The sequence below is a fragment of the Equus przewalskii genome, chromosome 19, assembly GCF_037783145.1.
Source record: "Equus przewalskii isolate Varuska chromosome 19, EquPr2, whole genome shotgun sequence".
Classification (NCBI taxonomy): domain Eukaryota; kingdom Metazoa; phylum Chordata; class Mammalia; order Perissodactyla; family Equidae; genus Equus; species Equus przewalskii.
This window is the reverse complement of record NC_091849.1, coordinates 28,162,357-28,175,096: the sequence shown is the minus strand read 5'-3', so window position 1 is coordinate 28,175,096 and position 12,740 is coordinate 28,162,357. Positions and strand designations below refer to the sequence as shown.

The window sequence follows — 12,740 nt, the reverse complement described above, 5'->3', positions numbered from 1 at the left end:
CTTCCTATCACGCGGCAGAGTGAACCATGCTGCTTTCAATTCCAGCACTTCTATTTTTGGTGGGCTTGGGCAGTGAGGAAGGACAAGAGACTACTGTCCCCATAGCCCGTAACCCCAGGACCAGCCTGAAATCACCAAATCTGTGTCCATACATGTCTTTCTGTTCCCACAAGACTAATTTTTTTCCCAGGACGTCCCAGAGCTGATCAGCGTTCAGTAAATGCGCCTTTAATGAACAAACCAGAGTGCAGAGCAAAAGGTGATCTGTGTTAAGAAGCAACCAAAACGGGAAAGGAAGTGGACAGACCTCATTGAGAACCCATAGTTAAGACTGAAAAGGAAAACGTAGAGAGAAGTATGAAAAGAAAAAATGGCTGAGAAAGTGGTTAAGATTAAGTGGAAGGAGAAAGTGGTTGAGAATAAATGGAAGGAAAACGTCGTGTCAGAAGTGGGATTCGAACCCACGCCTCCATTCGGAGACCAGAACCCTCTATCCGAGGAAGCAGAGCTTGAGTCTGGCGCCTTAGACCACTCGGCCATCCTGACACCTGGCACAACCTCCTTTCCAAATGAATAAAATCTTCAATTGTGATGAAAGTGCACCCACTATAAACCACTGATTTATTTTTTTCTGGTTGAGAGTTTATCCAAGAATTAGAAATGTAAATCTTGATTGAACTCACGAGGCTTCCCTTTCGACTCGGGCTACAACTCGGTGTTTCTCTCCTCTCCTTTCCCCGCACGTGAGGATGCTAACAACCGGAAACCGGACTCCAGACTGGAGTAGAGAGAACCTCCTTTAACTCCCCTTACCCATGACAAGAAAGAACACGTAATGCAGGCTCTGTTCCTGAGAAGCTGACTAGCAAACCGACCAAATTGGTGGGAACTCCGTGGGGAAGTAGTGAGCGAGCCAGTGTAGACCTGGGCAGAAAACAAGCGAGTTAATAGAGACCAGAGATGGGCAAGGTGAGTGGAGTTTCGGGGCCTTGAGCGTGAAGACTGGCTGTTGATGTGAGTTGCAGGAGCTGACATGGTCAGGAGTTGAAAGAGGGAGAAGCGCGGGAGTGAAAAACAAGTGTGGCCCGAAGGGGATGTCGGCACTGAGCTCAAATCCCCAAATCCCTTCCCCGCCAGGCTCCCAGAACTTGACAAACAGGTTCATGCCCACTCCGTCTACTCTGGGCAGAAGGTTTAAGGTATGTCAGTGGAAATCGATCCCAGAGATAAAGAATTACAGACATTGACAGTTGAAGGCCCCCCAACCAAATGGCCAGATCTCCAAGCGACCCCCAAAGACTCTCCAGTCTACAAGCTTGGTCCACCCCCACAGAAACAGCTTCCAAAATCACGTTTTTAGTTCCTTGTTTTAAAAATGAACGACAGCCAAGAATCACCAGATATTTCTGAAAATGTTTCTACAATAAAGACGGACTGATACAGACAAAAGGCAGGAAAAGGAACTAAAACCAAACAAATACAAAGCAAGGCACTGGATTTTTTTTTAATTATAATTAAATCTTTAGTGAGGTAAGAGAAGATATTGCATTCCTAAAACAAGGAGAGAAGGGGGAGATCTTAAAATTAATAGTATAATGGCAGACTTTTTTAAAAAACAATTTCAAAATAAAGTAGAAATTTAGAAAGTATGGGGTGGAAATAGAAAATAGGAGAGAATCCGTAAGGTAATAAAAGAGTGTATAGCAGATGGTATGCCATCAAACTACTGGGGCTTCCAGGAAGAGAAAAGGAGCAAATGAAGGAAAGGAAATAAACACATAACACAAGATTATTTTCCAAACTGAAGACCTTAAATCTCCAGACAAAAAAAAATGGCCGACCAAATGCCCTGCATAATGTGTGACAAAAGCCCCACAACGAAGGACATCATCATGAAATATCAGAACCTTAGGATAAAGTGGAGGTCCTAAAAGTTTCCAGAGTGAAAACAAAAAGGTTATGTATAAAAGATTAGGAATCAGAATGGTGTCTTTCTTCTCAACAGCAACAGCAAAAGCTGGAAGGCAGTGAAGCAATGCCTCCTTCATCAATTGCATAAAGGAAAATAATGTCCACACTCGCTTTCTGAACTCAGCCAAACTCTCAATCAAGCGTGAGTGGACATTTTTCAGTCTTGCAAGATCTCAAAATTTTTTTACCTCCCATGCTCCCTCCAAGCTTCTGAGGAATTGTTCGACCAAACGAGGAATTACAACAAGGAAAAGGAAGATGTGAGATCCAGTAATAGGGGACCTAACACAAGAGAGTTGAAGACAAGTTCCAGGGGCCTGATGCCTAGAAAGCAATCGGTCGGTCCAGAGAGGAGTGAAGAAAGGAGGATTGCAAGAGAATGGAACTGACATATTGCTTCATGAGTTTGACAGCAAAATAGTGTCAGAAAGATGCTGTTGAATTAGGATTAAATATTTAGAAAGTAAGCAAAGACACGGGAGACAATTATTAATTCCAGGAAAAACAAAAGTAGTCAAAGAAGGAAAAGTAATTATGGAATATCATGTAGCTCAGCTGCAAAAAATATTATGAAGTCATAATGATGAAAACTCTGAATATTGATTTAACTAAAAATGAAATATATATAAATATAAATTATTATATTCAAGAATTTAATAAATATTTGTTGAATTACTCATGAATGAGTAAATATATGCACAGGAAGAAATTCATGAAGAACATATGCTTAAATATAAAGTATTCTTATGGATATATTCTTATAATAAAGTACCTTATTGATTAATGTATTTTGTGAATATATTCTTTTTTATGTCCCTCAATCTCTCCTCTCTCTCTGGGCTAAGGACAAAGTAAATCTTCCCTAAAATGCCATTATTAAGACAAAGTGAAAACAGATCAATTATAACCTCACTGAAATCTTTTTTTTTTTTTTAAAGATCGGCACCTGAGCTAAGATCTGTTGCCAACCTTTTTTTCCTTCTTCTCCCCAAAGGCTCCCCAGTATATAGTTGTATATACTAGTTTCTCTATGTGGGAGGCCACTTCAGCATGGCTTGACTAGTGGTGCTGGGTCTGCACCCAGGATCCAAATCACTGAACGCTGGGCCGCCAAAGCAGAGCACATGGACTTAACCACCCGGCCATGGCCTGGCCCCCTCACTGAAATCTTTAAAAGCTGCTAAGACCACCTCAACGTATATGAATTGATCTAAATTTTACAATTAGTTAAAAGAAACAAGTAAACTTGGTGAATTGGTTTTCCATTAGTGCATCTATTTTCTACCTTCAGGACAGAGTGGTAAGATGAGGTGAATAGACGTAAATGCATTTACGAATTTATCATGCAACTTTTCAATAAATGGTGCTGGACCAATCGGGACAGAAATAGGCCTAGACCCCTATCTCACAGCAGACGCAAATATGAATTGAAAATGGAGCATGCACCGAAATAAGAAAAGGAAACGAAAGCTTCTAGAAGAGGGAAAATATCTTAATAAGTTCAAGGTAGACAAAGATTACAAAAACAGGAAGTAGTAACCAAAAAGAAAAATGTTGATAAAGTGGAATTCATCAAAACTAAAAACTTCTGTTTATCAAAAAACACCCTTAAATAAGTTAAAAGGGAAGCATAAACTGGGAGATAATATTTGCAATATATACAGTGGACAAAGCTCTCATCTCAGAGATATAAAGCACCCCTACAAGTCAACAAAAAAAAGACAAATACTTTATTTTTTTAAGTAACAAAAGATGGGGCCAGCCCTGTGGCCCAGTGGTAAAGTTCTCGCGCTCCGCGTCGGCGGCCCAGGGTCTCCCGGGTTCGGATCCTGGGCGCGGACATGGCACCGCTCATTAGGTCACGCTAAGGTGGCGTCCCACATAGCACAACTAGAAGGACCCACAACTGAAAATACAACTATGTACCGGGGGGTTTTGGGAAAAAAAGGAAAAATAAAATCTTTTTATTTTTTTTTAAGATTTTATTTTTTTCCTTTTTTTCTCCCCAAAGCCTCCCGGTACATAGTCGTATATTCTTCATTGTGAGTCCCTCTAGTTGTGGCATGTGGGACGCTGCCTCAGCGTGGTTTGATGAGCAGTGCCATGTCCCCGACCAGGACTTGAACCAACGAAACACTGGGCCACCTGCAGCGGAGCGCACGAACTTAACCACTCGGCCACGGGGCCAGGCCCAAAAAATAAAATCTTAAAGGAAAAAAAAAAAAGAGAATGAGTCTTACAGACATAACGAGTATAAAAAACCCGGACACAAAAAAGTGCTTACTTTATGATTCTATTTATATGAAGCTCAAGAACAAGAGAAATTAATCAGAAATTTGGAATAATGATTTTTTATGGGTAACCTTTGGGGGTGGATGCTGACGGAGAAGAAGCATGAGAGAGCTTCCTGGGATGTTGAAAATGTTCTTCATTTCTATCTGGATACTGGCTACACTCATAACAATTCATTAAGCTATACACTGAAAACTTGTGCTCTTTGTGCATATTTTACCTCAGTAAGTTTAAAATTACAATATAAGACTATTTCTTATTCTGTGTCAATTAGATCTTACACAGTGTAAGCTCTGAAGATGTTACATGGAGGGAGAAATTGTTGTGACTTGGGAGGATAGAGAAAGTTTTATGAGAGGCTGATTCTGGAGGGAGTGGATCACCTACAAGGAAAGCAGAAGCATCTGCTTGTTCAGGTTTAGCCCAGAAAGGACAAAGAAGTGGTTCCAGAGCTCACAAAGGTGTTGTAATCTTCTTTAGGCCAGACAGACTCTGGGTCCCTTGATAACTTCTCTCTTCCAGTTCAGGATGCCACTTCTACCTGTACTGCTATTCTTTTTCATAGCATCCTATCTCTTGCTTCAAAGTACTTGTCTTAATTAGTAATCATATATTGATTCGTTTAATAATCTAATACCACTTCTTATCCTAATTATTCCATACTGGGTAACAAACTACCCCAAAACTTACAGTTTGTTGGGGGTTATTCTTCTGGTCCATGTGGCATTGACTAGTGACTCAGAATGTATCCATCTGGCAGATGGGCTGCTATTTATTCACATACCTGACGCATTTGTGAAGGGATGGCTGGAAGGATGAGCTCAGCTAAGTTCCTCTCTCTCTCTATAGAGTCCCGTGGTGGAGTACTCAGAAGCTGTTATGGACTGAATTGTGTTCCCTCAAAATTCATACGTTAAAGCTCTAACCCCCAATGTGACTATTTTTGCAGATAGGGCGTTTATGAAGGTAATTAAGCTTAAATGAGGTCACAAGGGTGGGGTCTTAATCCAATAGGACTGGTGTCCTTATTAGAAGAGGAAGAGATACCAGGGTGAGCACCCACAGAGTAAAGGGCATGAGAAGACAGAGAGATAAGGTGGCTGTCTGCAAGCTAAGGAGAGAGGCCTCAGGAGAAACCAACCCTGCTGACACCTTGATCTTGGACTTCCAGTTTCCAGAAAACAAACTGAGAAAATAAATTTCTGTTATTTAAGCCATTCAGTCTGTGATATTTTTGTTATGGAAACTCAAGCAGACTAATAGACACCTTCTGTGGTGGACAAAAATTCTAAGAGACCAAGGCAGAGGATGTCAGTCCTCTTACAGGCCAGGCCCAGGATTGGTGTAGAATCACTCTACCACACTGTATTGGTCAGAGCATTCATAGGTCAGCCCAGATTCAAGGGAGTAGAGTAGACCGTACTTCTCAATGATGCAATGTCATGAGCATACGGGGAGAGAAGAGACTGATGACAACCGTCTTGGAGATTGCTACCATCTTTGCCCCACCCAGCCCCAGTGGCCTGTAACCTCCCTAAGGGCAGGAATCTTGTCTAGGGGACTTACGTACGTATTCTCTGCTCATATCAAAGTGCCTGTATTCAACAAAATCCCCCAAACTCTTGCTGTTTGAAAGGATAGGTCAGATTAGCTTTTTCCCCAAGTCTCTAAAGATTTGATCCTTAGGAAATAGAATACAGTTAAATATTGGGAAGCGAATTGGCAATTCAAGAAGAAAATATTTAGGGGGCCAGCCCTGTGGCTGAGTGGTTAAGTTCGCGCACTCTGCTTCGCTGGCCCAGAGTTTCGCTGGTTCAGATCCTGGGCACGGATATGTCACTGCTCAACAGGCCATGCTGAGGCGGCATCCCACGTGCCACAACTAGAGGGATGCACAACTAAAAAAATACACAACTATGTACTGGGGGGCTTTGGGAAGAAAAAGGAAAAATAAAATCATTTAAAAAAATTAATAGTTGCTTTATGTACTTTGGTGCTCCTGTGTTAGGTGCATATATATTTATTAGTGTTATGCACTCTTCATGGAATGTCTCTTTTATCATTATATACTGCCCCTCTTTGTCTCTCATTGTCCTTTTTATCCTGAAGTATACTTTGTCTGATATAGGTATGGCAATGCCTGCTTTCTTTCATTCACCATTAGCTTAGAGTATCATCTTCCATCTCTTCACTCTAAGCCTGTGTTTTTCTTTAGAGCTGAGATGTGTTCCTGGAGGCAGCATATTGTTGGGTCCTGTTTTTAATCCATCCAGCCACTCTGTGTCTTTTGATTGGGAAATTCAATCTATTTACATTCAGAGTGATTATTGATATATGAGGGGTTAATGCTGCCACTTTATCACTTGTTTTCCAGTATTTCCCTTGTTTTTCATCCCATGTATTTCAGACTGCCAATTCTTCTCCCAGCCAGCAAAGCCTTGTGTTTTGCACTTGTTGGACTAATCACTGTGGACAGAGGAATGCTATGTGCTGCTTGGCTTACATTTGGTTTTACTATCCATCCTGAACCAGTTAACGTGGCAAGGGGACTGAGATAATGCTCATGGGTCTTTGCTAGTCAACACCCATCCCTGAAGTCAAAACTCTACAAACCTCATGGGTACCGTAGAGTGGATGATGGGCTCAGAATACACAACTCCTGCCCTTTCTTAAGGGTTTACAACTCCTACCCACCCCCCACCACCAGTGGCAGCAGGTGGAACCCGTGACCAGATACTATCACTTTGCAATGGCACAAATCCACCCCATCAAATAGTATGAAGAAAAATATTAATACTCCAGACCTGAAGGAAAAGACAAACACCAGGAATCAATCCAGGAATCAAACACAGAATTCTACAATCTAAATGACAGAGAATTCAAAATAGCTATCATAAAAAAAACCTCAATGACTTACAAGAGAACTCAGGCAGCTCAATTAAATCAGGAACAAAATTAATGAACAAAGGGAGTTCTTCACAAAAGAGATTGAAACTACAAAGAAAAGCCAATCAGAAATATTGCAGATGAAAAACACAATGAATGAGATAAAGAAAAATCGTGAGTCCTTAAATAACAGAGCTGATATTATGGAGGATAGAATTAGCAATTTAGAAGATAGGAGTACAGAAATGCTTCATATGGAGGAAGAGAGAGAACTAAGACTAAAAAGAAATGAAGAAATTCTCCAAGAAATATCCAACTTAGGAAAGGCAACATAGGATTATAGGTATCCCAGAGAGACACGAAAGGGAAAAAGGAGCAGAGAGCTTGCTCAAAGAAATAACAGCTGAGAACTTCCCAAACCTGGGGAAGGAACTGGAAATACAAGTAAAATAAGCCAATAGAACTCCTATGACATCAATGTAAAAAGACCTTCTCCAAGGCAGATATTAGTAAAACTGGCAAAAGTCAATGACAAGGAAAAATATTAAGGGCAACGAGGCAGAAGAAAATAACCTATAAAGGCACCCCTATTAGGCTTTTAGCAGATTTCTTAGCAGAAACCTTACACACTAGGAGAGAGTGGAATGATATATTCAAAATTCTGAAAGACAAAAACGTTCAGCCAAAATATTATATCCAGCAAAAATATACTTCAGATATGGTGGAAAAATAAAAACTTCCCCCAATAAACAAAACCTGAGGGAGGTCATTGCCACAAGACCCACCCTACAAAATATAGTCAAGAAGGCGCTCACACCCGAAAGAAAAAGAAAGAGGGGGTTGTATGTCCTAGGTGTGCCGGGAGCCGCCCACCAGTCAGCTAAGCCTCTACCCAAGGACAACGGTCCCGGAGAGAGAAGAGGGAACACACGGCGGACTCTCAGAAGATGGCAGTCGGCTGCTCCTGATCCTACTCATGCTACTAATCTCAGCAGTATTGCTCTTGCTGTTCTTTTTCTGTACATAGGGATATCTTGGGGAAAATCTCTCCACGCAGGGGAAAGAAGCTGATGTAACCTGGCCTTCTAGGGAGGGTTCAGGGGAACAGCAGCCTGAAGGGAAAAAACGTTCTGACCCCCTCCTGGAAAGACGGTAAGGGAATTTGGACAGCCCTCAAGGAGGAAGCCTTCTAATAATCAGCCTCAAAAGAGAACATTCCCTCCTGAGGTCCTTCTAGGAGGTAGATATTATCCTAGGCCTGTTAGGACAGGAGGTAAATGGCGGTACCCACCCAGAAGCAGAGGCATACAGAAACTACCCCTTCCTAAGACAACCCATAACCCTGATAAAGTTGCAAAGAAATATCATAATATATTGACACAGAGGAACTGGGATTGTGATGAGGATTGGGAACCCTATAAAATAGTTAATGGTAAAAGAGAAACCCCAAGCACTGTGCCTGTGTGGCTTTCGATCAGACGGAGCTGGGGGCCTGTGTGTATTTGGTCCCCTTACACTTTGCAATACTTCTGCTTTTGTTATTACAGGAATAAAGATAGAGGCTTAGGGCCATTCGACCCATGAGGAACTAAATCTAGATGTTACGCCCCGTTTTGCAATCAGTCTTAAACATCTAGACGCCTAGTAGACATATAGAAAAGGTCAATATCTACATTTAATAAAGGTTGCTTACTTCTCACAGACATACTGTGCTAATATTATAACAAGATATGTTTATGTACTTATTTTGTTTGCCAAAATTATGTACTGAGACAATTCCATGAAATCATAAATGCGTGACCTGGACCCTATGTAAGTGCTTGAATGCTTCGAATAAATCAGACTTGGAAACCTCACTTCCTGTCTCACCTTGTCTTCTTTCTTCACCGACTCCGTTCATCCCTCAGGAAACCTGGACTCGGCTGGAGCTGGACTCCAGCATAGGTGTAAGTCCTTCTAGTTCTTCTATGTGAGCTGCCACCACAGCATGGCAACTGATGGATCAGTGGTGTGGTTCTGCCACAGGGAAATGAACCCAGTCCACCAAAGTGGTGAGTGCCAAACTTTAACCACGAGGCCACCAGGGCTGGTTCTATGGATTCATTTTTTTTTCATTTAAATCTTTCATTGATCTGGAATATATTTTGGTGTAAGAAGTAAGATGGGATTTTTTTTTCTTCAAACGGCTAGCCAGTTGTTCCAGGACCACTTATTGAATGTGCAAAACCAACCTGCAGTTTCTCCTTCATCTTATCCTAAATTCTTATTCACATTTGGATCTACTTCTCAGTTCCTATTCTGGCCCATTGATGATCTATCAGCGTATTCTTACCTTAATTATTGTAGCCTTGTGTTTTTCCTAACTTTTCTTTTTTTTTTTTTTTTCGCTTGAGGAAGATTTGCCCTGAGCTAACATCTGTGCCAATCTTCCTCTATTTTGTATGTGGGTCTCTGCCACAGCATGGCCACCAACATGTGGTATAGGTCCGCACCTGGGAACTGAACCCTGGCTGCCAATGTCAAGCACACTGAACTTAATCACTAGGCCACATGCCTGGCTCCACCTAATTATTCTTTAGTTTTATTTTCCCAGACTAACTTTAGTACCACTTAGTAAAGGCAGATAAAAGAAGAGGAGAGAGAGGAAGCAGAAATAGCTTAGGCCTCATCAGGTCCTACTCAGTTTGGCTCCTGCAAGGAAAAACAATCCAAGGAGGGAGGGGTCAACAGTGTCAAATGCCTGAGAAAGATTAAGATGAAGACTGAAAAGTGTCCTCTGAATTTAGCCAATACTATTAGAAATCATTTATACCCTTAAGGCAGATGGGCTGAGTGAGGATGTGGGTAGGAATTTATTTTTAAATAAAACATTTTATTAATAAAAATTGTATTTTATCAGTTAGGTTTCTGTTGCACATGCAGACAATCCAAATAAGTGGCTTAAAGAAGACAATGACTTCAGTCTCTCTCACATACATGAAGTTTGGATGCACTCTGCAGTGAATAAGAACCCAGGATTCTTTACTTTTCAGTACACCATCTTAGTGCTGGCTTCCATCTTTAAGATTCCCTCATGCTCTAGGACAGCTGCTTGAGCTCCTATCATCATGTTCACATTCCAGCCTGGAAAAAGCGGAAAGGGGGAAGGTTAAAAAGGTGCACTTCCCAGCTGAGGAGGCTTCCTTTAAGAAGCTTTCTCAGAATTCCCCCTCAAAAGCTACCATGTAGATATCACTGGACACCCACAATCTCAGGACCATGTTGAAGTGTGAAAGAAGTGCTGGTTGAGTTGAGTGTTCATGGTCACATCCATTACCAGCCAGACAAGGTTTCATATTGTAGCATTGTCTTCATGAATTTACCAGAGTTTTGGCAGCAAAGGGGCCTGGGAAGTATCTTTTAGTTGGGCAGATTGCTACCTGGAATAAAATTTTAAGGAAGGGGTGGAAATTGGCTATAAAATAGTCAACAACAGTCCCTTCCACATTGTGCTAAGATTGAAAAGTTATTATTAAAATAAGTAGCTGTACCAGAAGTCCTGAACTGGAGGTCAGGAAGCCAATTTCATCTTGCAGAGAAGATGTTACAATTTTTGGTTAGTTTCCAGCACTTAAAAGTCAATAAATTTCACATAAAACTCCAGATTTCTGCCTTCTCTTTTGTTTGTGTGTGCTCATGGTGGCTTTATTTTTTTATTGCAATAACATTGGTTTATAACAGTACATAAAATTCAGGTGTACGTCATTATATTTTGACTACTACCTCGTGTTTGCCACCAAAAGTCTAGCTGTCATCTGTCACTATATATGCCTTCTCATGGAAATCTAAAACTTAGGCAATATGCTGGGTCTACATCTCAGTAGTCCTCTTCAGCTAGAGACAAGAAATAGCTGCGTCTCAGGAAGGACCTCTGTCCTCCCATTAGTCACTGTCTTCGTCTTTCCCTGTTGTGTCTCTGGTCTGGTCTACTCATAAGTTACCTTCTTGTCTCCAACAGGCATTTGTGTTTGCACCCCTGTCACTTTACAAATGAATAAATAATAACTGTTATAAAGAAGTGCATAAAATGTGACAGTGGAATCATCAAGTTAATTATTAGTCTAATAACTCAAAAATTCAGGTATTTAAGTACTTTCAATATGATTAGAGCTATGTGCAAGGTGTAATGGAAAGCATAGGAGGTCTGGAGAGGAGTCTATCTTCATGGAGTTACTTAAGTATCTGATCTCAGTTTCCTTATTTCTAAGGTATGTTGGACTATAGGAGAGCACAAATCACTTCCTATTCTATTTATGCCCTTATTTGGAACCTTGGTAGACAGGTTAAGGGTTCCATACAAGGGAAAGTCTCCAGAAAATAACCAAGTACCAGGATTGGAGGATCTATGTGAACATGGGAGGCTGACAGTGTAGGGGAGGAAGACATTTCCTCTTCCCAAATGTGGGTTCGTCTGACCGGAGAACGAATTAAATTCACATGAAACAGAATAGCAAGAGAAAATTAAACAAAGCTTTATGAGGAACCATGGCCCAGGGCCTTTCTTCCCAAAGGAAGAAAGGGCACCGAAGAAGTGGGGTGCACAGAGTGGTTATATACCCCCAAACAGGATATTTCACATGATTGAAATGTCCCTCCCACAATAGTCACAAGATTGCCCTGTTGGCACAGCACTTGATGGACACAGCAGGCAGTGGGTCTGCTATCTCGGTGGGCATAGCAGGAGGCAAGTCTATTGTCTGGAGCTGGGTGGTCACAGGTGAGCGCAGCAATCAGTTCCTAGCCTAAGGAAAGATGCTTAATCCTTAAAGAAATGCCAACGTTGGGAGGGGGAGGGAAGTCAGTTATAGGAGGTTACCAGACAAGCACAATAAAATGCAGATTTGAGTCCTTGCCTTTGGCATTGATTAAGAGTTTCTAGAGAGAAGGTCATCTCCTTTCTTCTTCCTGGTACAGAGAGGGAGGCACCTTTTACAGATAGAGATTTACCTTACAAATGTAAATGTGTCCTAACAAAGGGCAAGTTCCATTCCTCAGATCCTCCTTCCCTGTCCCAGTGTATCAAAAGCAATCAACCTCAAATAATCCTGATGCCAAAGAGACATATCTTGGGGTGGCCAATTCCAGTCCCCCACAACGGGAAAGGCGAGAGAGCCATGTGGCCTGTTTGTTTAGGTTAAGCTCTAAGGAAGGGGTACGATTCAGGAGTGAGCCTTGTGGAGGATTGTGGGGAGCACAGTCCGAGCCAGAGGCTGGGCTAGCAGCATTCTGAGATGACAGTGAACACGTCAGCCAGAAATGCTCAGACTGGACCCCATTCTCAAGGGTTTGGTCAATGTCCTGGAGGCAAAAAGGAAGCTTTGAAGATTTCTGAGTGAGAAGTGACAGAATGAAAGAAGCATTTGACAGAGGTTTTAAGGATGATTCTCTCCCTTAACAAGTTATGTAAATAGGTTAGAGGAGACTAGAAATAGGCAAACTAGTGGAACTGCTCGCATTCATCCAGTTACTAATTCATTTAATAAACATTCGCAAACTGACATTGTTTAAATAATTTAGATCAAATTGTATTAATGGAAATTAAAATGAACACA

The 12,740-nt window shown here is 41.4% G+C and overlaps 1 non-coding gene across 1 annotated transcript; it reads right to left on the bottom strand.

Moving 5' to 3' along the window:
• Positions 1 to 440: 440 nt before the first annotated feature.
• On the bottom strand, positions 441 to 546 carry TRNAL-CAA (transfer RNA leucine (anticodon CAA)). Its single transcript has 2 exons — positions 509 to 546; positions 441 to 486 (listed from the first exon to the last, which is right to left on the bottom strand). It is a non-coding gene; the product is annotated as a tRNA-Leu (tRNA).
• Between the last annotated feature and the right edge of the window lie 12,194 nt (positions 547 to 12,740).